This window comes from Nannospalax galili, unplaced genomic scaffold (assembly GCF_000622305.1).
Source record: "Nannospalax galili isolate Female #2095 unplaced genomic scaffold, S.galili_v1.0 scaffold3, whole genome shotgun sequence".
NCBI classification, from domain to species: Eukaryota; Metazoa; Chordata; class Mammalia; order Rodentia; family Spalacidae; genus Nannospalax; species Nannospalax galili.
The window spans coordinates 4287820-4299456 of record NW_008351466.1 but is presented as its reverse complement, the minus strand read 5'-3'; positions in this window follow the sequence as shown (position 1 = coordinate 4299456).

Below are 11637 nucleotides of genomic sequence, written 5' to 3'. Positions count from 1 at the left end.
TCTATCAGACCACAATGCAATAAAGCTTACAATCAACACTGGAAGAAGCCCTAATCACCACATGATCACATGGAGATTAAACCATACACTCCTGAATGATGAATGGGTCAAAAGAGAAATTAAGAAAGAAATAAAAGTATTCCTGTAATTAAATGAAAAGGACAATACAACACAGCAAAACCTCTGGGACATGCTGAAAGTGGTCCTTAGAGGGAAGTTTATAGCTCTAAGTGCCTACATCAAAAAATCGGAAAGACCACAAATAAATTACTTAACATTGCAACTCAAGACACTTGAAAAGCAACAACAAATGAAACCCAAATCCAGCAGACAAGAAGAAATAATAAGAATGAGAGCATAAATTAATGAAATAGAAACAAAGAAAAAAATACATAGAATCAATGAATCTAAGAGCTGGTTCTTTGAAAAGCTAAACAAGAGAGACAGATCCTTATCCCAGTTAACCAAAAGAAAGAAAGAGCAAATCTAAATCAACAAAATCAGAGATGAAACTGGAAACACCACAACAGACCCCCCTCCAAATTCAGAACATTTTAAGGGAATACTTCAAAAACCTATACTTTATTAATTTTTAAAATCTAAAAGAAATGGATGAATTTCTCAATTCATGGAAACCATTACAGTTAAACCAAGAAAAGATCAACAGGTTAAACAGACCCATAATAAATAAGGAAACTGACTAAAAAATGCCCAGGTCCAGATGGATTCACTGCAGAGTTCTACCAAACATTCAAAAAATATCTACAACCATTACTTTGTAAATTATTCAAAAATGATAGAAACAGAGGGATAACTCCCAAACTCCTTTTGTTAAACCAGTATCACTCTAATACCAAAACCAGGTAAAGACACAACAAAAAAAGAAAGCTATAGGCCCTTATACTTAATGAACATAGATGAAGAGATTCTCAACAAAATACTGGCAAACCACATATAACAACAGATCAAAAAGATCACCAAACAAAATCAAATCAGCTTTATTCCAGAGAAGAAGGGATGGTCCAATATATATAAGTCAATAAATATAATAAAACATGTAAATGGACTTAAATTCAAAAATTACATGGTCATCTCTATAAATGCAGAAAAACCCTTTGACAAAATCCAACATCCATTCATCTTAAAAGTCCTAGAGGGATTTGGTCTGGAGGTAACATACCTCAAAATAATTAAAACAAACATCATTCTAAGTGTAGAAAAACTGGAAGCAATCCTATTACAATCAGGAATCAGAAAAGGATGTCCACTCTCTCCACTCCTTTTCAATATAGTGCTTGAAACTCCTGTGAGAGCATTAATATGAGAGAAAGAAATTAAAGGAGTGCTAATTGGAAAAGAAGAGATCAAATTATCACTATTTGCAGATGGTAAACTATACATAAGAGATACCAAAAATTCTATGAGAAAACTACTAGAAATGATTAATACTTTCAGTAAAGTGGCAGATTACAAAAGAAACTTACAGAAGTCAGTAGCCTTTCTATATACCAAGAAACATATAATCAGAAAAACCATTCCAAGAAACCCTACCATTCACAATAACTTCCAAAAAATAAAAATAAAACATTTAAAGATAAACTCAACCAAAGACATGAAAGAGCTCTACAATTGCTGCGTGCATTTATCAGCTCTACGAGTTTTCTGGTGATATGTGTACAGAAACATATCTTCTGCAAATAAGGATACTTTGACTTCTTCCTTTCCCATTTTTCCAAAGACCTAACAAAAAGGAATATTATGGGCCAATCTCTTTGATGTACAAAGATACAAAAATCGTCAATGTAATACTTGCAAACCAAGTGACACAACATATCAAAAAGATTGTCCACCTTGATCAACTTTACTTCATTCCAGAAATAAATGTTATCCACTTCATAAACAGACTCAAGAATAGAAATCAAATGATCATCTCCTTAAACACAAAAAGACCTTTGATAAAATCCAGTGATTTATTTTTATAAATAAAATTCTTGCCTTACAAACAATAAAATAAGAAAATTTCAAATCTTTAAAGAAAGAGATAGAAGAAGACAGTAGGAGATGGAAGCACATACCATGTCCATGGATTAATACAATTAATATTGTGAAAATGATGGTCTTATGAAAAACAATCTATATATTCAATGTAATGCCAGTCAAAATACCCATGAAAATCCTAATATTCGTATGGGATCACAAAATTCCCCAGATATCCTAAACAATCATGGGCAAAAAGAACAATACTGGGAGGATTACCATACCAGTTCTCAGATTATATTACAGAGCTATAGTCACAAAAACAGCATAGTACTGGCACAAATATAGGTGCATAGATCAATGGAACACAGTAGAAAAACCAAATATGAGTACATGCAATTTCAGTCACCTGATATTTGACAAAGGTGCAAAGAACACACAATGGAGAATAGACAGCATCTTTAATAAATGGTGCTGGGCAAACTGGACATCCAGTTTAGAAGAATGAAGCTGGACCCTTATCAGTCACCATGTACAAAAGTCAACCCCAAACGGATCAAAGACCTCAATTTAAATCCTGAAACTCTGAAACTGCTAGAAGAAAACATAGTACGATATAAGATAAAGGAATAGGAAAGAACTTTCTAAATTGGACATTATCTGCTTAGGAATTAAGGTCAACAATCGATAACTGGGACCTCATTAAGCTACAAAACTTCTGTACAGCAAAAGAAACAACCAAGGAAGTGAAAAGGAAGCCTGCTGAGTGGGAGAAAATCTTCACATGACACACACCCAACAGAGGATTGATATCCAGACTATACAAATAACACAAAAAACAAAGAAATAAAAAAATAAATGACCCAACAAAAAGATAGGCTATGTATCTGAACAGAGAGGTCTCAAATGAAGAAATAAAAATGGCTAAGAAACACCTTTAAAACATGCTAAGCACCCTTAGTAATTTGAGAAATGCTGATAAAAACCAGTTTAAGATTCCATCTTACCCCAGGCAGGCTGGCTAAGGTCAAGAGAACAAAAGACACCAAGTGCTGGTGAGAATGTGAAGAAAGGAGAACGCTCATTCACTGCTGGTGGGGATGCAAACTCATGCAACTACTGTGGAAAGCAGTGTGGAAAACTCTTAAAAAAGTAAGAATGAACCTACCATATTATCTGGTTATAACACTCTTTGGCATATACCTAAAGGAGTTTAGAGGTTAAGAGACTGCAGAGTGTGAGTCTGTGGATAAGACTCCTGTATTACACCTCACCCACCTATAGGTCAGGAACCATTGAGGAAGAGGGAGGCTGAAAAAATTCTAAGAGCCAGGGGTGGTCCATGAATGTAAGGAAACAGAGACATTCAGGCCACTGGTAGCTCACTCATGTGATCTTGTGGCAATGGTGGGGTAGAGCAGAAGATTCATGCCAACTCAATCAGACAAGGGCCCAGTGTGGTGCAAAAGAAATGGGTGGTGGGCCAGCCCTAGTCTGAGAAATGTTAGAGACTGATTGCTACTGAGAAAGGGAGACAAATACATGTTTCTAACCCCCTCTAATAATGCTTTTTCTCTGATTTCCTCTTGTTCGCTTTGTTCAAATCCTGGTTTGAGAGTATTGCAGAAAGTGAGTTGTTCAGTGGTGTTCATCTTCTAGTTTTACTTTCTAACAAGTATTGAAATATGTTCTTGAAAAGAGCAAAGAAGGTTACTTTGGTCTCTCAAGAAATCCTTCTTCACGGTTATGTCATACCTCATGCGAGAAAATGAGCCGATTACTCAAAAGTTAATAATAGTGCTGAATACCTAAAAGTAAATGAACTTTGTTCGAGCCTTTGTTCACTTTGGGTTATCTTTTCTCCAACAGATTTACCATTCAACCAGAAGCCAAGGACGAAAAAAGGTGTTCTTCATTGTGTACCTTGAAGTTTATATTCATTCTTCCAATTTATGTTGCAATTAAATTTGGAACAGCATAACTCTACAAATAATCTCACAAGTTTTTCCATTTTCATTAAAACAGTGCCTTCTCCACAGGTAAAGGTAGCCTATTTATATACATGCATGTATGTGGATTTTTAATTCAGAAGCAAGCTCATCAATAATGCATGCACTCTGCTTTCTTTATTGATGGTTTGCCAAATAAGGGTATACTCTAGTATAGGATATGAAGGAACAGTTAAGTAGAGAAATGATTAAGTGAAGAAACAGAACTGGCACTTTTCAGTGCTCCAAATAAATGTTAGTAAGGGAAGATAGAATAGCATAAGTTGCCTGCTTTGTTTGTAGTAGTTATAGTAAGTTTTTTCCTGTGATTTATTAACTTAATTGCTATAAATAATTGTAATGATTTTTATAAACAAAAGTATAGCTTCTGTGGAAGATTCAATATTCTTGGCCTTAGTTTTACAGATTTTCCTAACATTGTTAAAAAAGCAGTCGTCTCCTGGACTGGAGAGGTGGCTCCATGTTTAAGAATACCAGATGCTCTTTGAAAGGACCCGGGTTAGTTTCCCAGCACCCACATGGCAGTGAACAACTGTCCTAACTCTAGTTCCAGATGATCTGATGCCCTCTTCTTCTCACTTCCATGGACATTTTATGACGTAGGTGCACTTACATACATGCAGGCAATACATTCATACACATAAAATAAAAAATAATAAGTTAATTTTACAAAGCAATTGTTTTTAAGTTTATTTATTTTGTTTGTTGTTGTCATAACTATGTAACACAAAATTCTATAAAATGCTACTTCTTAACCCATACAAAATCCTTTTAATAACATCTCTCTTTTCATAATGCTGCATAAGTAATTTGAAACTACAGTTGGCCTATATCTAAGACAAATTAACATTGTTATAAGTGTGGGTGGGAAGCAAGGTCTCCAGATTCTGAAGGCAATTTTCTAGAGTACAGTACAGAGATAGAACTGTTCCATTAATGGATTATGTATGAGAACTATACCTATATTTTTGTTGTTTGTTTTTATTTCCTTACACGACAGTCATGCCAATACTTCTAGCTAATAAAATGTGCGTGTGTGTGTATACATTTTCCACAATGACTACTTCTCTAGCACCAGTTTGATATCCTATAACATAATTCATTTCTAATGTTCTTTACCTAGACAATGTCCTGTCCAGCAGGTTAAGATCTCTGTCCCATAAGATATCTTCATTTCAAAAGACAATTGCAATTCCAGATTTTCAGAGGTTCTTCCATCCATCTTTCATATTCAGCACCTGTTATGGTGGCTCACAGAACTCAGGAAAGTACTTACTATTAACCTCTTAAGAAAGGATATATCGCAAGAAGAATCATATAGTGAAAAAATGCATAGTGCAAGGCATTCACTTCCTTGCCCTCTCTGGGCATTCCATTCTCTCATCAATTCCCTGTGTTCATCAGTTCAGAAGCTTTCAGAACCTTGGGCTCCTGCATTTTTATGAACCTCCACTGCTTGGGCATGACTACTTAAATCACTAGCCAGTAGTGAGCAATTCAACTTGACTTAATGGCTAAGGCTTTACAGTAAATACCTGTCCCCCACCCCCCCAAATTAAAGCAAACAAACAAACAACAATCTGCCCCGTTTTTACTAAGGGAGAAGTGGGAAACTGAGGGTATTTTAACTGGGGGAGGAGGATGGAGAGTGACATAGGAAAAGGAGAGATAAATAATGCTTATGTGGTATAAAAACAGAGTGAAATGCACTAGTTCAAATGGCTATTGAAAAATACAGATACAATATCTAAACATGAGCACATGTGTATAGCAGAAGGCTACATAACAAGAAGCACAGTACCAGCTAGGAGAAACTTCCCTTTGAGTTGTTGGTCAGGGCCATCCAAGAGACTCCAAAAATAATACAGCCTATTTCCATAGCCCTTGATTGCCTCCCTTAACATGAACGCTAGACCCCCATTGCTGAAAGCAGGACATATTTCAGACACAGGACTTGGAACAATCTATCTGGAGCTATGTAGTAAGCCTCCACCCTGAAGAACAGCTCTAATAATTTTAGAGGATACTAAGCAAGTTGCTAAGAGAGAAAATCAATCAATGGCCCAATCCAGCTGTAAAGCCTAATAACTACAAGAACGACCAGTGCATTAAAGTATCTCTATTGATGCAGTAGTAGCCCTTTTATCTTTGGGGTAATCAACAACTGTCTAATTGCATTTCAGCCAGTTCAGTGAGAAGGAACTCACACGTGGTACTGTAAACCAAGCCAAATATACATGGCTCAAGAGGTCATAGAGCCTAGAGAAAAATCTACATCTGTCACATCCTTAGATCAATGTAATACCTTACTGTGTGCTAAATATGGATCCTTATATATATAGACAAATATGCCTCTCACCCCTCGTCAAAGAAACCTTTTTGCAACAGATGATGACTATTAAAGAATTCCACAACTGGTTCACAAAGAGAATAAGCATCTGTGAGATGTCCAGTCCAAAGTGACACATCTATAATGGAACCTCTACACCTTAAACTCATGGAATATAGCAGAACAGGGAGTAGAGAGAGTAGAACTTCATCTCTCAACTCTCACCAGCAAAGCTTCCTCATGTAACCAAGTGTGATGAACATAGAAGGCCACAAGTGGTCAAAGTGTAGAGAATAAGAGACTCCAGAGTGTGTGTCCATGGAGAGAATTTTTATATCAAGCATCACTCACCCAGGTCTCAGGAACCATTCTGGAAGAGGGGGACAGAAAGACCGTATGATCTAGGGTTGGTGCATGACAGCTAGCTATCAGATTCTTTCAAGCTTATGGGAAATTGCTCATATTAACTTACAGCACTGGTGACAGCATGCACAATACCTATACAAACTCAATCAGAATAAAACCCAACATGGAACTGAGAAAATAAAAGGAGGCTCAAACCTTAGCCGAGGAATTATTGGAATCTGATCACTGGTGAGTGAGGGAGATTTGGTCTTCTTTAAGTGAGTAATTCCAGGTAGGCTGACTAGGCTCCAGTGAAGGATATTTGGCTACTCAAACTTGACTTGATAAGCTGTAACATATATGAGAGAAGAAATGAAATCTGATGGCTGGGCTGTGGAAGGGATAGACTACAAAAGGGGGAGGGGTTCTAAATACAATTGAGATGTATAAAATGCACAAAAATTCAAAAAAGTATATTAAAAAATAAAAATAAAACCCAAACAAATCTAATAACTAAATAAATGATATTAATTCTTGTATCTATGGTTTACATGATTACATTTACTTCTTTGAAGATATTTGTACAATTAAAATAGTTTTTAAATATTTGTGTTTTAGCCTATCAAATTTGATTTCCAATCAAAATTTAGAAGTTTCTCTGTAGTACAGTTTGGCCTTTGAAAATGAAAATTTTCTTTTGTGCTTGCATCAAAGTTGGACGTATACTGCTGGGATTATATTTTGAGCTCAGTAAATGCATCTACTATGAATTTTGGGGGAAGTGCAAATCATCTTATTTGAAATTTTTATCATATGGGAAGTATATAGAGCATCTTTATGTTACTTTTTATCCTAAGGTTATCTTCAAAATGCTTATTGCACTGTGAGTTTAACATATAAGTGCGCCTTTGTCTTTTAATGGTAGGTTGAATTCATTAAGAAACATTCACAAGCAGGCAGCAAAAACTAAAGCTAATTCCCAAGTCTTTCAAATAGTGATTGAAAGCAATGATCATTCACAAAATTTCAATGTCAGCGCTGAACTCAAATTTCATGATAAAACTGTTTTCTTTCTGATAGGTTAAGTTGGGATATTGAGCTTTTAATTCTGACAATGGATCAGTAACAGGAGTGAGTAAAATTTACCATTAGTTCATAATCGTTTTACACTGTTTCTGCTGTTGAAAAAATATCCATGGGCTTTAAATGCTTCATATTTTTATGACTAACTAAAATTTTCTGCTCCATACATGTTTCTGTTGCTACCGAATAGCATTGTTTTAAGGTTTATTTTATTGTTAATTATCTGTGTGTCTGCCTGTGAGTATGTACATGTGAGTACTCATGCCCTTGGAGACCGGAGGCTACAGATCGTTTGGAGCTGGAGTAACAGGCGATTGTGAGCTGCCTGATGTGGTTGCTCAAGCTCAGGTCCTTTGTCTAAGTAGTACACATTATAAACCACTGTGCATTCTTTTCTGCCCTCCAGTATCAACTTTAACACGTTTTAGTATAATCTACTTCAGAATGTAAAGAATTAGTGGTCTCATCATTTCTGTAAGAACTGTTCTGTAATTTTTCTATGCTGACTGTTCTTAGAGATCAATTCTTAGTCACTTCAAATCTAGCATTACCTCTTAAGAGATAAATTTTTAGGAGTGTTAGTAACATCTGTAATTTTTTTCAACACCAAAAAGACTTACTGAATTACTTTTTGTTAATTTGTTAATATTTATGAATTTCATACAATATATCTTGTTCATTTTAGATACTCTCCTTCATCTGTACCTCCCCTTCATTATCAGCTCATCAAATTATATTAAGGCATATAGAGGAGAGTCAAGTTTGTGTCCCGAAGTGTTCTTTAGTGTGGCTTCATCCCTTGAAGCAGGTACAACTTATTATCTCACCCTTACCAAGACTGAATCTTCCCTCCCCTGCAGCTATCAGTTGTCAATACATTGTCAGGTAGGGTTGGATATTCTTACCCAGTTCCCTGTGTCTATGCTGAGATTTTGTCTGGCTTGAGATTACACAAGACATGCCCATGCTGTTACCATCATGATCCTTGCAACTTGAGGCTCGATAGCACATAGGCCACGAGTGAAAGCCTAATACAACTATTCTGCTAAAGAGATAAAGTATGAAACTGACATATTTTTATACCAATACATTAAAGCATTTCACAACTCTCAGCAAAGAAGAACCCTTATACAACAGAAGGTGATTAACAGAGAGAACCACAACTGGCCAACATACACTGAAAAGAATAGGAGAGTGCATACTTCTTAACCTTGAATAGGATGCCTATATCAAACTTCTGCCTCCCAAGGCTCCAGGATCACTGTGGAAGTGTGAGTGGAATGATTGTTTTAGTTACTTTTGATGTTTATCTCGGTTTCATTGTTGTTGTTCTTGCTTTAATTTGCTTTATCTTGTTTGAGACAGGATCTTCCTAGGTATTATTGGCTGGCCTATAACTCAGTACCCTCTTTTCACTATGTAGTGAGTGTTATGATTACTAGTGAATGTCACCAGGACTGCCACTTTGCTTTTTTTGTTGTTGTTAATTGACTACTTGCAGCTAGTCATGTCTTAAGCACTTGAAACAGTTTCCTAACTGAAAGACATAACTGAAAGGCAGCAATGAAACACAATTTACTCACCATTAGTAAATGTCTTCCCTAGCTTTGGTTAGCATGAGAGTCACTGAGAAACTTACCTTGGCATAACAAAGCCATCTTCACTTTTCATTTTTGTGAAGAAATTCTGCTGTGACAAATACTCCAAATAGGATTTCTTTCTGTGTTACTTTGCTGTGAGTTGGGAATAGTGCAATGAATATTTATTAGGGTAATGCCAACATATATTGTATTCTTTTACCACAGCTACCTTGTCTTCACAAAAATAAACACAATGCTTTGCTCTCTGACTTAATAACACACTAACCCTTATCCCCTTGAGCCTTAAAAGAAGGATTTTCAAAGCCTTTCTTTGCTTTCTTTTCCTTGATGTGCTTCAACACTGTGGATAATCATTGACTGATAGATAATAAAAATAAATAAATATAAGGTATGTATGATGACATATTGACATTTGAAATAAAGTGAAGCTTTATTGTATATGTACATTTATACTGTGTTGAACATGAATGTAAAGAAGGAAAGCAGTACATATGATTTCTGTTGCAATTGCTGAACACTGTCATTCTAATAAATAAATTACCATTGATAGAGCACACATGAATGTGAATATCCCAATAAAACTATCTGTGGGTGATGGAATACCATATAATTTTTACATGCCATCAAATGTTATTCTTATGTTTTCATTTTCAATTTGTGTAAATATGAAAAAGAAATCTAAGTTCCTAGGAAGTGTAAACACAGACTAATGGCCAGCTGTTTTTCATGGGTTATGTTATATCATCTATATAAGACTGCAGTAATGACTTTATTCTTCATTTTTATTGAATTTTAAAATTTCATGCAAGATACTTTGATCATATTTATTATATAATAATATATAATATACTATATATATATAGTTTATTGAGTCAAATTTGGGTTCCCACATGCCCTTCCATCTGGCTCCATCCACTCGAACCTGTTTAACCTACCGAGAGCAACACCCTTAAAGAAAACCAACTCTGCTTATCCCACTATCCATCTGTTGGCAATAGTTCCACAGGTAGGATTAGGCATTCTAACCTACTATAATAATATATAATATACTATATATATATAGTTTATTGAGTCAAATTTGGGTTCCCACATGCCCTTCCATCTGGCTCCATCCACTCGAACCTGTTTAACCTACCGAGAGCAACACCCTTAAAGAAAACCAACTCTGCTTATCCCACTATCCATCTGTTGGCAATAGTTCCACAGGTAGGATTAGGCATTCTAACCTACTTCCTCATGTCTATGCTGGGATCTTTGTCTGGTTTAGGCTTATATGGGATTTGTGCAAGCTTTCAGCTGTCTGGAAAACAGTTTTCTTGTGATCATCCACCACCTCTGACTCTTAAAATCTTTCTTCCCCCCCTTCCACAATGATCCCTGAGCCTTTGGAAGCAGAAATTGGATGCAGATGTCCTATTTATGAATATGTATTACGTCACCTCTTAGTCTCTGTACGTTGATAAGTTGTGAGTCTCTGTGATAATGACCAAGTGCTGCATGAGGAAGCTTCTTTGGTGGGAGTTGAGTAATGCATTAGTCTATGCGTAAAACTATAAAGTCATTGGGATCCAGTTTATTACTATGTCTGTTTAGCACAATGATAGTATTAGGTTTTACCTTATGGTCTGGGACCTGTCTAGCCATAGGACCCTAGGCCTGATATCAGTGTCAGACAATGGGTTCCATCTTATGAAGTAGACCTTAAAAATCCAATAAGAGGAGCTGGAGAGATGGATCAGTGGTTAAGAACACTGACTGTTCGTGCAGAAGAACTGGGTTCGAATGTCAGCACCCACATGACAGTTAACAACTGTCTGTAACTCCAGTTCCAGGGGATTCAACAACCTCTTCTGTCCTCTGAGGGCATTGCATGACATATGTGCACTTACCTACATGCAGGTAATACACACATACACATAAAAATAATAAATAAAAAAAATCCAATAAGAAAGTAGTTGGGCTCTCCTAGCCTGCACTACTATCCTCAGGCCTCTTGGGGTAAGTCTATAGCGCAGCCCTCTGTGCCAGGACTCCCTAAGCCACATTCACACTTCCATCCTACCCGCCATTATATACTCCTAGTTTGGGCCCTGCGACATTCCTAGTTTTGGGGCCCCAGACACCTGGGGAACCAATACTGCTTCCTGACCCTTCTCACCCAAACCAACTCAGTGCCTTTCTTGGGCCCCAGGAGCACCGCTTCTGGTCCTGGCCCCGCCCTCACCTCCCTCTACTTCCCTGGTCCTGCAACACCCGCCAGCCTCTTTCCAGGGCTGACAGCCTCTTTCTGGGG